Source organism: Aotus nancymaae, unplaced genomic scaffold, assembly GCF_030222135.1.
Source record: "Aotus nancymaae isolate 86718 unplaced genomic scaffold, 86718_ANA_hifiasm-v0.15.2.pri h1tg000002l, whole genome shotgun sequence".
In the NCBI taxonomy this organism is placed as follows: Eukaryota; Metazoa; Chordata; class Mammalia; order Primates; family Aotidae; genus Aotus; species Aotus nancymaae.
The window spans coordinates 14,190,617-14,204,778 of NW_026988413.1; positions in this window are offsets into that span (position 1 = coordinate 14,190,617).

Genomic DNA, 14,162 nt, shown 5'->3' on the forward strand with positions numbered 1-14,162 from the left:
CAGTGACCAGCCTTAAAGATGACTCTACCTATATTTAAAATGACTCTTCCTATATTTCCTCCCCTGAGTGCCTTATAATTCCTGACTTGTTTGAAAATTAATATTCTAAAACAGTTTCAGAAAAAAATTAAAGCCTTAGTGGTTGGTCACACCAAATGGGACTGTCAGAGCTCCTACTGCTCACAAACATTGTTAAAATGGAATAACAGACACTTCTAAAGGGAATTAAAGTCACTCTTATTTGAATGAACCCTGGACATTTAAGTTGTGTCACCTGCAGAGAATCTTTTTTCTTTGTCTCTCCCTTGTGGCCATTTAGAAAATCTTACAGCTCCTGATCATGAACTGAAACACTGAAATTGTTCCCATCATGGCAAACACAGTCTCTGCCCTGGTTTTGATTTAAAAGAGATATTTATATTACCCTTCCTATGAAGCAACTGACTGGTCAATATGCTCTCTACTTATCCATAAACATTTCCCAAATCAATTTACTTTTAGTATGAGGGAAACAAAATCACCTACTCTTTATTTTATAATGTTGTACTAAAATAGACTTCGGTTCTTGGCATACCCCAGAGTTTCATTTTCATCAATTAAATACACAAAGCTATAATTAACATCTCATTAAATTTATGACTTTCATAAAATAAATGATTATTAAAAGTATAAAACCCAATAGCCTTCCCAGAATGAGATGTTTTTGGCCATAGCAATGTCTAGACTACAGAGAAATATCTATATTACCTTTCTTCTCTTAGGCTCCCCTTTCTAAGAAAGGGGTACACAGATTGGTAGGCTACTAGAGGTAGCCTGCTCGATATTTGGACAAGCTTCTCCAACCTAATTCTCTGGGATATGCATAAATTAGTGGCCTTGCACTGGAGAAAAGAAAAATTAGCTTCCCCAGAGTTCTTCAGGCCACAGTACAGCTGCCTTTCATTTGGCTCATACCACACAGAGAAGGACACTCGGTCGCTTCAGATCTCCTCCTAGGCTGCACCACATGCCTCCAGACCCTGCTTTGAAAAGAACCACAAAACAAAACAATACTCACAAAAGGACATCAGGAGCCACAGACCACTTACCAAAAACTGAGTTAGGGCAGGATCGCTAGCCTCAAGATGGTTAAGGCTAATAATAACTCTGCCAAAAAAATGCAAAAAGGAAAAAAAAGGACATGAGGAAGCACAATAAAACCCGGTTCATCAGGATTTCATCCATACCTGGGTCAATAATTGCTTCATCAAATGGAGTCATGACCAGGGAATTCTGACCCTACCCTTAAAACTGGAGTCTCTCTAACCTCATGGACTTTTACTTCTTTTGAATCTCTGCACTCAAGTTTCCTATCAAGGCATGATCTAGGTAAGATGCTGTTTTGGCCCTGCTTTACAACTAGAAGATGAGGGCCTTCATCTAGGCTTCATCACTCAAAGCAACTTCAAGTCCTGCTCAAGATCTTGAAAGGCTGCAGAATCAAATGCTTAGGTACACAGGTAATTTCTGCACTACCTTCAGTGATCTGGCTCTGAGATTGATATAATATTCTATCCAATATTTGGAATATTATATCTGAATTACTATAGAGTTGTTCTAGTGGACAACTGGCAACAACAGATCACTTACCAAAAACTGAGTTATGGCAGACTAATGTAGAACAAATCTATCTGAAAACAATTAGCCAAATATACAGATAAAGTAAAATTGTAGTCTCATATATTGATACCAACCAAGTATGTATGTGTCCATATACAGTCAGCCCCTCACCCCATGGGTTCCACATCTATGGACAGAATCAACCATATCAAAAATATCTGGAAAGTGGCCAGCTATGGTGGCTCAGTGCCTGTAATCGCAGTACTTTGGGAGGCTGAGGAGGATGGATCATCTGAGGTCAGGAGTTCGAGACCAGCCTGGCCAACGTGACAATACCCCATCTCTACTAAAAATACAAAAATTAGCCAAGCATGGTGGTGGCGCACACCTGTAATCTCAGCTTACTCAGGAGGCTGAGGCAGGAGAGTTGGTTGAACCTGTGAGGTGGAGGTTACAGTGAGTCGAGGTTACATCGTGCCACTACACTTCTGGGCAAAAGAGTGAGTGAGACTTCGTCTCAAAGAACAAAAAAGGAAGAAGAAATATCTGGAAAAGACAATAACAAATAACAAAATGTTTTAAAATAAAGTGTAAACTATTTGCATAACATTTACATTGTGTTAAATATTGACAGTAATTTAGAGATGATTTAAAGTGTACAGAAGGATGTGAGCAGGTTGTATGGAAATGCACCATTTTATATAAGGGACTTGAGCGACCTCAAATTTTGGAGTCTGAGGGAGGTGCTGGAACAGATCTCCCCATGGATACCAAGGGACAACTATATATACGTATACATTCATACAATAGTATGGCGATTGTATGCAGAATCATGCAGTGGTACCTCAATATTGTCACACTGGGAGATTTAACTACTCTACTGCTGCTAGGAAATTATGAATGTAAATGGGTGGGTGCCCTTAGAAGGATATGAGCCAACATGTCCCTTTAATTATACCCAAATCCTACATTCAGTTGGAAAAGGACAAAACAACGAACAATGGCCTCAGGGAATTGTCCACAGAGATAGTCCATTTCTTTGTTGTTACACAAAACAAGCCTCCTCCGTTTGGGCAGTTCTGAGTTGAAAATAATAAACAATTTAAATTAATTTGACTGAGATAGATATTACTATCTCCTATCAAAATTTTTCCAACTTCTTAAGACCCTGCCCCCCCCAGAGCTAATTAAACTCTAAGGTATGAATTCGGTGTTCGGGGTGGGCACATAATCCGCAACAATTGAATGAGTGCTCATTCAATTTTCTTGTTCATTTTTCTATCAGATTTTCTGTATGCCACCATGTTTTCGATATATAAACTTGGTCAGTTAAATGTGTGGCCAGTAGTTTTTCCCATTCTGTGGACTACACTTTCACTCTTTTTAGGATGTATTTTAATAAATACAACTTCTTAATCTTAAAGTTGTCAAAGTTATTAATCTTTTCTATGATTAATACTATTTATATCATGAGTAAAAAAACTGTTTACCCAAATTCCACAAAGAGATTTTTCTGTATTGTCGTCAAAGAGTTGTATAAATTTTTAAATTTAGGTCTTTAAATGAGTTTGAGCATAGTGTGAACTAGGAATACAATTTTAGTTTAAAATATGAATTCCTGGAGATCCAAGATGGCCGCTTAGGAGGAACTCGGGAGGGAATGCAGCTCCGAGAGAAAGCACAGAGGGTGAGTGGACGCCGTATTTCCAGACTGATTTTTACTGCCCACAGACCAGGAGATTCACACGCAGAGAAGCCACACGGGTCGCCAGCGCCACTGGCGCCGCTGGCTTGAACGGCGCAGCCGCTGGGCCGGCACCCTAAGGCAACGGATCACTGTATAAAGTGAGAGAGTCTGAGTCCCCTATAAGCCAGCAAGGGGAGCTGAAACGGGTAGCCAGGCCAGCGCCACGAATCTCAGAGCCGCGGCTTTAGCCAACGCAGCGGCTCCGGAGGCAGATCAGATGAGACGGTGTCCCCTCTTACCCAGCAAGAAGACCTGAAACACAACTGAAACCGGGACGGTCCAGCTCTGTGGAGGAGGGGCGTTCTCCATAGGCACCCTGCTGTTCTGTACCAAGGCAATCCGCCACTACAGAGACTCCGTCACTACAGGGGCGGGCCAACATAGCGGAAGCAGTTCTAACTACACCCAGAAGTTCACACGGAAGCTGGGTGGAGCCCACAGCAGCTTAGCGAAGCCTCTGCAACCTGAGTGTGACTAGGCTGCCACCTTGTGGGCAGGGAAAACAGCAACCGCACAGGGGAACATCATAAAACAGTAACTCCCTGGGACAGAACACCTCGGGGGAAGAGCAGGGGGTTTATGAGTTCTGCCACAGCAGACTTAAAATTACCAAAATCAGAAAGACAACAACTACAAAGTCAGCAGGTGGAAAAATCCACAAAGATGGGAAGAAACCAGCGCAAAAAGGATGAAAACACCCAAAACCAGAACACTTCTCCTCCTACAAGGGATCACAACTCCCCACCAGCAAGGGAACAAGACTGGACGGAGAATGAGTGTGATGAAATGACAGAATCAGCTTTCAGAAAGTGGATAATAAGAAACTTCCGTGAGCTAAAAGAACATGTTCTAACCCAATGCAAAGAAACTAAGAACCTTGAAAAAAGACTTGACGAAATGCTAACAAGAATGGACAACTTAGAGAGGAATATGAGCGAATTGATGGAGCTGAAAAACACAACACGAGAACTTCGTGAAGCATGCACAAGTTTCAACAGCCGAATTGACCAAGCAGAAGAAAGGATATCAGAGGTCGAAGATCAACTCAATGAAATAAAACGAGAAGGCAAGATTAGAGAAAACAGGGTAAAAAGGAATGAACAAAGTCAACAAGAAATATGGGACTATGTGAAAAGACCTAATCTACGTTTGATAGGTGTACCTGAATGTGACGAAGAGAATGCATCCAAGCTGGAAAATACTCTTCAGGATATTATCCAGGAAAACTTCCCCAACCTAACAAGGCAGGCCGAGATTCAAGTCCAGGAAATACAGAGAACACCACAAAGATACTCCTCTAGAAGAGCAACCCCAAGACACATAATCATCAGATTCACCAGGGTTGAAATGAAGGAGAAAATACTAAGGGCAGCCAGAGAGAAAGGTCGGGTTACCCACAAAGGGAAGCCCATCAGACTCACTGCAGATCTCTCAGCAGAAACCCTACAGGCCAGAAGAGAGTGGGGGCCGATATTCAACATCCTTAAGGAAAAGAACTTTCAACCCAGAATTTCGTATCCAGCCAAACTAAGCTTCATAAGTGAAGGAAAAATAAAATCCTTTGTGAACAAGCAAGAACTCAGAGAGTTCATCACCACCAGACCAGCTCTACAAGAGCTCCTGAAGGAGGCACTACACATAGAAAAGAACAACCAGTACCAGCCACTCCAAAAACACACGAAAAGGTAAAGAGCATCAACACAATGAAGAATCTGCATCAACCAAAGGGCAAAACAGCCACCTAGCACCAAAATGACAGGATCGAATTCACACATAACAATATTAACCCTAAATGTAAACGGACTAAATGCCCCAATCAAAAGACACAGACTGGCAAATTGGATAAAAAGCCAAAACCCATCAGTGTGCTGTATCCAGGAAACCCATCTCGCATGCAAGGATACACAAAGGCTCAAAATAAAGGGATGGAGGAAGATTTACCAAGCAAATGGAGAGCAAAAAAAAGCAGGAGTTGCAATTCTCATCTCTGATAAAATAGACTTTAAAGCAACAAAGATCAAAAGAGACAAAGAAGGACATTACATAATGGTAAAAGGATCAATGCAGCAAGAAGAGCTAACGATCCTAAATATATATGCACCTAATATAGGAGCACCCAGATACATAAGGCAAGTTCTTAAAGACTTACAAAGAGACTTAGACTCCCACACAATAATAGTGGGAGACTTCAACACACCACTGTCAATATTAGACAGATCAACGAGACAGAAAATTAACAAGGATATCCAGGACTTGAACTCAGACCTGGAACAAGCAAACCTAATAGACATTTACAGAACTCTCCACCCCAAATCCACAGAATATACATTCTTCTCAGCACCACATCACACCTACTCTAAAATTGACCACATAATTGGAAGTAAATCACTCCTCAGCAAATGCAAAAGAACGGAAACCATAACAAACAGTCTCTCAGACCACAGTGCAATCAAGTTAGAACTCAGAATTCAGAAACCAACCCAGAACCGCACAGCCTCATGGAAAATGAACAACTTTCTCCTGAATGTTGACTGGATAAACAATGAAATGAAGGCAGAAATAAAGACGTTCTTCGAAACCAACGAGAATGAAGACACCACACACCAGAATCTCTGGGACACATTTAAAGCAGTCTCTAGAGGAAAATATATAGCAATAAGTGCCCACATGAGAAGAAAGGAGAGATCTAAAATTGACACCCTATCGTCAAAATTGAAAGAGCTAGAGGAGCAAGATCAAAAAAACTCAAAACCTAGCAGAAGACAAGAAATAACTAAGATCAAAGCAGAATTGAAGGAGATAGAGACACGAAAAACCCTTCAAAAAATCAATAAATCCAGGAGCTGGTTTTTTGAAAAGATCAACAAAATAGACAGACCACTAGCCAGACTAATAAAAAAGAAAAGAGAGAATAACCAAATAGATGCAATAAAAAATGACAAAGGGGATATCACCACAGATTCCACAGAAATTCAAACCATCATCAGAGATTATTACAAACAACTCTATGCACATAAATTAGAAAACCTGGAGGAAATGGATAAATTCCTGGACAGCTGCCTCCTGCCAAGCCTAAACCAGGAAGAAGTCGAAACCCTGAATAGACCAATAACAAGGTCTGAAGTCGAGGCAGCAATTAAGAGCCTACCACCCAAAAAAAGCCCAGGCCCAGATGGGTTCACAGCCGAATTCTACCAGACATACAAAGAGGAACTGATACCATTCCTACTGAAACTATTCCAAATAATCCAAAAAGAGGGAATCCTTCCCAAATCATTTTATGAGACCAACATCATCCTAATACCAAAACCTGGCAGAGACTCAACAAGAAAAGAAAACTACAGGCCAATATCCATGATGAACATAGATGCAAAAATCTTCAATAAAATAATGGCAAGCCGATTACAACAGCACATCAAAAAGCTTATCCACCATGATCAAGTAGGATTCATCCCGGGGATGCAAGGCTGGTTCAATATACGCAAGTCTATAAATGTAATTCACCACATAAACAGAACCAAAGACAAAAACCACATGATTATCTCAATTGATGCAGAGAAGGCCTTCGACAAAATTCAACAGCCCTTTATGCTAAAAACCCTCAATAAACTAGGTATCGATGGAACGTATCTCAAAATAATAAAAGCTATTTACGACAAACCGACAGCCAATATCATACTGAATGGGCAAAAACTGGAAGCATTCCCCTTGAAATCTGGCACTAGACAAGGATGCCCTCTCTCACCACTCCTATTCAATATAGTACTGGAAGTTCTAGCCAGAGCAATCAGGCAAGAAAAAGAAATAAAGGGTATTCAATTAGGAAAGGAGGAAGTCAAATTGTCTCTATTTGCAGACGACATGATTGTATATCTAGAAGACCCCCTCATCTCAGCCCAAAAGCTCCTGAAACTGATAAGCAACTTCAGCAAAGTCTCAGGATACAAAATCAATGTGCAAAAATCACAAGCGTTCCTATACACCAATAACAGACTTAAAGAGAGCCAAATCAAGAACGAACTGCCATTCACAATCGCTACAAAGAGAATAAAATACCTAGGAATACAACTAACAAGGAATGTAAAGGACCTCTTCAAGGAGAACTACAAATCACTGCTCAACGAAATAAGAGAGGACACAAACAGATGGAGAAACATTCCATGTTCATGGTTAGGAAGAATTAATATCGTGAAAATGGCCATACTGCCCAAAGTAATATACAGATTCAATGCTATCCCCATCAAGCTACCAATGACCTTCTTCGCAGAACTGGAAAAAACCACCTTAAACTTCATATGGAACCAAAAGAGAGCCCGCATAGCCAAGTCAATTCTAAGCAAAAAGAACAAAGCAGGAGGCATCACACTACCAGACATCAAACTCTACTACAAGGCTACAGTAATCAAAACAGCATGGTACTGGTACCAAAACAGAGATATAGACCAATGGAACAGAACAGAGGCATCGGAGGCAACACAACATATCTACAACCACCTGATCTTTGACAAACCTGATAAAAACAAGCAATGGGGAAAGGATTCCCTGTTCAATAAGTGGTGTTGGGAAAACTGGCTAGCCATATGCAGAAAGCAGAAACTGGACCCCTTCCTGCACCTTACACTAAAATTGACTCCAGATGGATTAAAGACTTAAACATAAGACCTAACACCATAAAAACACTAGAAGGAAACCTAGGCAAAACCATTCAGGACATAGGCGTAGGCAAGGACTTCATGACCAAAACACCAAAAGCATTGGCAACAAAAGCCAAAATAGACAAATGGGACCTAATCAAACTCCACAGCTTCTGCACAGCAAAAGAAACAGTCAATAGAGTGAATCGGCAACCAACAGAATGGGAAAAAATTTTTGCAGCCTACCCATCTGACAAAGGGCTGATATCCAGAATTTACAACGAGCTAAAAAAGATTTACAAGAAAAAAACAAACAAGCCCCTTCAAAAGTGGGCGAAGGACATGAACAGATACTTTACAAAAGAAGACATACATGAGGCCAACAAGCATATGAAAAAATGCTCATCATCACTGGCCATTAGAGAAATGCAAATCAAAACTACATTGAGATACCATCTCACACCAGTTAGAATGGCAATCATTAAAAAATCTGGAGACAACAGATGCTGGAGAGGATGTGGAGAAATAGGAACACTTTTACATTGTTGGTGGGAGTGTAAATTAGTTCAACCATTGTGGAAAACAGTGTGGCGATTCCTCAAGGACCTAGAAATAGAAATTCCATTTGACCCAGCAATCCCATTACTGGGCATATATCCAAAGGATTATAAATCGTTCTACTATAAGGACACATGCACACGAATGTTCATTGCAGCACAGTTTACAATAGCAAAGACCTGGAACCAACCCAAATGCCCATCGATGATAGACTGGACAGGAAAAATGTGGCACATATACACCATGGAATATTATGCAGCCATTAAAAACGAGGAGTTCGCGTCCTTTGTAGGGACATGGATGAACCTGGAAACCATCATTCTCAGCAAACTGACACAAGAACACAAAATCAAACACCACATGTTCTCACTCATAGGCGGGTGTTGAACAAGGAGAACACATGGACACAGGGAGGGGAGCACTATACACGGGGGTCTGTTGTGGGGGAGTGGGGGGGACAGCGGGGGGGTGGGGAATTGGGGAGGGATAGCATGGGGAGAAATGCCAGATATGGGTGAAGGGGAGGAAGGCAGCAAATCACACTGCCACGTATGCACCTAAGCAACAACCTTGCATGTTTTTCACATGTACCCCAAAACCTAAAATGCAATAAAAAAAAAAAAATAAAAAATAAAAAAAAAATAAAATATGAATTCCTAATGACAGCACTGTTTGTTGAAAAGTTCACTCTTTCCACCACATCTACGGGGCCAGGAGTCTGGATCTGTGTAAACCTCTTTGGAGGCTCTTTGTTCTATTTTATTTTTTCTCCATTTCTATGCCAATACTATATTATTATAATATCTTTATAATAAATCTGGCTAATTATACTACCTTAGTTTTCTTCAAGAATACTCATCTATTCTTGGCGTTTTGTACTTCCATTTAAATTTTTAAATCAGCTCATTGTATTTCACTAAATAAATGAGTAAACAACTACAGTAATGACAAACCCTGTTGAGATTTTGATTCTAAGTGATTTTTTTAAGAATATTTATCAGGGAGGATCCCAAGATGGCCAAATGAGAGGCAGTTCCGGAAAGCAGCTCACAGTGAGAGAAACACAGAAACCAAGTGGTCTCCACAATTCCCAATGAGGTACCAGGTTCATTTTGTGGGTCTGGTTGGACAGTGGGTATCAACCAAATAGGGCAAGTTGAGGCAAGGCAGGGCACTGCCACACCCAGAAGGCATGTGCAACTGACCGGAGGATGGGGGATCTCCCCTTCTGGGACTTCGGTTCAGACACAGCACTCCACCCAAGCCCTTTACAACCCACAGAACAGATCTTCACGCGGCTGAAAAGCCTCAGTGAGCTGCCTAAACAAGGCAGAACAGCAACTTCCGCCGGCTGCGGGGGCTGTCAGCTTAGATCTAGGTGGAAGTACTGGCTGAGGAGAAAGCCAGAAAGCCAACTGGACAGATCTGCCCTTCCCACAGAGGGAAGTGGAACTGAAAACAGGGAAGCAGCCCATACAGCAGGATGGGTCCCCCACCTTCCCCTTGAGAAAGCCCAGCAGACTGAAAAAACTCTCACACCAGAGTTTCGCACCTAGAGAGCAACGGGAATGATCCAGCTCGACAAGGGGAGGGGCAGCCACCATTGTAGAAGCCAGCCTAACTTTTCCTGAGTAAATAAAAGATGGAGCAGCTCCGCTGAACCCGTGGCAGCCCAGCAGCGCCTCTGCAGGCAGACAAAGGAAAGGCCACCTCCCCAAGCAGCTACCTGAGATCAAAACTACATAAATCCAAGAAGATGGGGAAAAAAACAGCGCAAGAAGAATGAAACCATCAAAAACCAGAATGCCTCTCACCCACCATGAGATCACAGCTCCTCATCAGCAAGGGAACAAAGCTGGACAGAGAACAAATTTGATGAATTGACAGAAGCAGGCTTCAGAAGGTGGATAATAACAAACTTCCTGAGTTAAAGGAATATGTTCTAACCCAATGCAAAGAAACTAAAAACCTTGAAAAAAGGTTAGACGAAATGCTAACTAGAATAACCAGCTTAGAAAAGAACATAAACGACTTGAGGGAGCTGAAAAACACAGCATAAGAACTTCTGAAGCATACACAAGTTTCAATAGCCAAACAGATCAAGCAGATTAAAGGATATCAGAGATTGAAGATCAACTCAATGAAACAAAATGAGAAGGCAAGAAAAGAGAACAAAGAGTGAAAAGAAATGAACAAAGCCTTTAAGAATTATGGGATTATGTGAAAAGACCTAATCTACACTTGATTGGTGTACCAGAAGATGACGGGGAGAATGAATCCAAGCTGGAAAACACTCTTCAGGATATGGTCCAGGAGAACTTCCCCAACCTTGCAAGGCAGACCAACATTCAAATACAGAAAATACAGAGAACACCACAATGACACTCCTCTAGAAGAGCAACCCCAAGGCACATAATTGTTAGATTCACCAGGGTTGAAAGGAAGGAAAAAATACTAAGGGCAGCCAGAGAGAAAGGTCAGGTCACTCACAAAGGGAAGCACATCAGACTCACGGCAGATCTCTCAGCAGAAACCTACAAGCCAGAAGAGAGTGGATGCCAATATTCAACATCCTTAAAGAAAAGAACTTTCAACCCAGAATTTCACATCCAGCCAAACTAAACTTCATAAGTGATAGAGAAATAAAATCCTTTACAGACAAGCAATTGCTGGGAGATTTTGTCACTACCAGACCTGCCCTACAAGAGCTCCTGAGGGAAGCACTAAACACAGAAAGGGAAAACAGTACCAGCCACTGCAAAAAAGAACCAAATGGTAAAGATCAATGATGCAATGAAGATATTACACCAACCAAAGGGCAAACAACCAACCAGTAATAAAATGGCAGGATCAAACTGACACATAACAATATTAACATTAAATGTAAATGAACTAAATGCCCCAATCAAAAGACACAGACTGGCAAATTGGAAAAAAAGTCAAGACCCATCGGTGTGCTGTATCCAGGAAACCTATCTCACATGCAAAGACAGACATAGACTCAAAATAAAGGTATGGAAGAAGATTTACCAAGCAAATGGAGAGCAGAAAAAAAGCAGAGGTGGTAATCCTAGTCTCTGATAAAATGGACTTTAAACCAACAAAGATCAAAAGAGACAAGAAGGGCATTACATAATGGTAAAAGGATCAACACAACAAGAATAACTAACTATCCTAAACATATATGAACCCAATACAGGGGCACTCAGATACATAAAGCAAGTCCTTAAAGACCTACAAATAGACTTAGACTCCGGCACAATAATAGTGGAGACTTTAACACTCCACTGTCAATATTGGACAGATCAATGATACAGAAAATTGACAAAGAAATCCAGGAGTTGAACACAGATCTGGACCAAGCAAACTTAATAGACATTTACAGAACTCTTAACCCCAAATCCACAGAATATACATTCTTCTCAGCACCACATCACACTTACTCTAAAATTGACCACATAATTGGAAGTAAATCACTCCTCAGCAGATGCAAAAGAATGGAAATCATAATAAACAGTCCCTCAGACCACAGTGCAATCAAATTAGAACTCAGGATTAAGACACAAACTCAAAACTGGACAACTTCATGGAAAATGAACAACTGGCTCATGAATGTTGACTGGATAAACAATGAAATGAAGGCAGAAATAAAGATGTTCTTCAAAACCAACAAGAACAAAGACACAACATATCAGAATCTCTGGGACACATTTAAAGCAGTGTCTAGAGGGAAATTCATAGCAATAAATGCCCACATAAGGAGCAAGGAAAGGTCTAAAATTGACACCCTATCATCAAAATTGAAAGAGTTAGAGGAGCAAGACCAAAAAACCTCAAAAGCTAGCAGAAGATAAGAAATAACTAAGATCAGAACAGAACTGAAGGAGATAGAGATACAAAAAACCTTCAAAAAATCAACAAATTCATGAGCCGGTTTTTTGAAAAGATCAACAAAATAGAAAACTAGTCAGACTAATAAAAAAGAAGAGAGAAGAGAATCAAATAGATGCAATAAAAAATGATAAAGGGGACATCACCACCAATTCCACAGAAATACAAACTACCATCAGAGATTACTACAAACAACTCTATGCACACAAACCAGTAAATCTGGAAGAAATGGATAAATTCCTGGACACTTACACTCTCCCAAGACTAAACCAGGAAAAAGTTGAAACCCTGAATAGACTAATAACAAGGGCTGATGTGGAGACAGCAATTAATAGACTACCAACTAAAAAAAGCCCAGGTGAAGATGGATTTACAGCTGAATTCTACCAGACATACAAAGAGGAGCTGGTACCATTCCTTCTGAAACTTTTCCAAACATACAAAAAGAGGGAATCCTCCCCTACTCATTTTATGAGACCAACATCATACTAATACCAAAACCGGGCAAAGACACAACTAAAAAAGAAAAGTTCAGGCCAATATCCACGATGAACATTAACACAAAAGTCTTCAATAAAATACTGGCAAACAGAATGCAACAGCAAATCAAAAAGCTTATTCATCATGATCAAGTAGGCTTCATCCCAGGCATGCAAGGCTGGTTCAACATACACAAGTCTATAAACATAATTCATTGCATAAACAGAACCAAAAACAAAAACCACATGATAATCTCAATAGATGCAGAGAAGGCCTTCAACAAAATTCAACAGCCCTTTATGTTAAAAACCTTTAATAAACTAGGTATTGATTTAACATATCACAAAATAATAAAAGCTATTTATGACAAACCCACAGCCAATATCATACTGAATGGGCAAAAACAGGAAGCATTCCCTCTGAAATCTGGCGCAAGACAAGGATGCCCTCTCTCATCACTCCTATTCAATATAGTATTGGAAGTTCTAGCCAGAGCAATCAGGCAAGAAAAAGAAATAAAGGATATTCAATTGGGAAAAGAAGAAACTAAATTGTCTCTATTTGCAGATGACACGATTGTATATTTAGAAGACCCCATTATCTTAGCCCAAAATCTCCTGAAACTGATAGGCAACTTCTGCAACGTCTCAGGATACAAAATCAATGTGCAGAAATCACAAACATTTCTATACACCAATAACAGACAAACAGCCAAATCAAAAGAGAACTCCCATTCACAAGTGCTACAAAGAGAATAAAATACCTAGGAATACAACTAACAAAGGATGTGAAGGACCTTTTCAAGGAAAACTACAAACCACTGCTCAACGAAATAAGAGAGGACACAAGCAGATGGAAAAACAGTCCATGCTCATGGTTGGGAAGAATCAACATCATGAAAATGGCCATATTGCCCAAAGTAATTTATAGATTCAATGCTATCCCCATCAAGCTTCCAATGACCTTCTTCACAGAACTGGAAGAAACCACTGCAAACTTCATATGGAACCAAAAGAGAGCCCACATAGGCAAAATGATCCTAAGCAAAAAGAACAATGCTGGAGGCATCATGCTGCCTGACTTCAAACTATTTTACAAGGCCACAGTAATCAAAACAGCATGGTACTGGTACCAAAACAGAGATACAGACCAATGAAACAGAACAGAGACCTCAGAAGCAACACCACACATCCACAATCATCTGATCTTTGACAAACCTGAGAAAAACAAGCAATAGGGAAAGGATTCCCTGT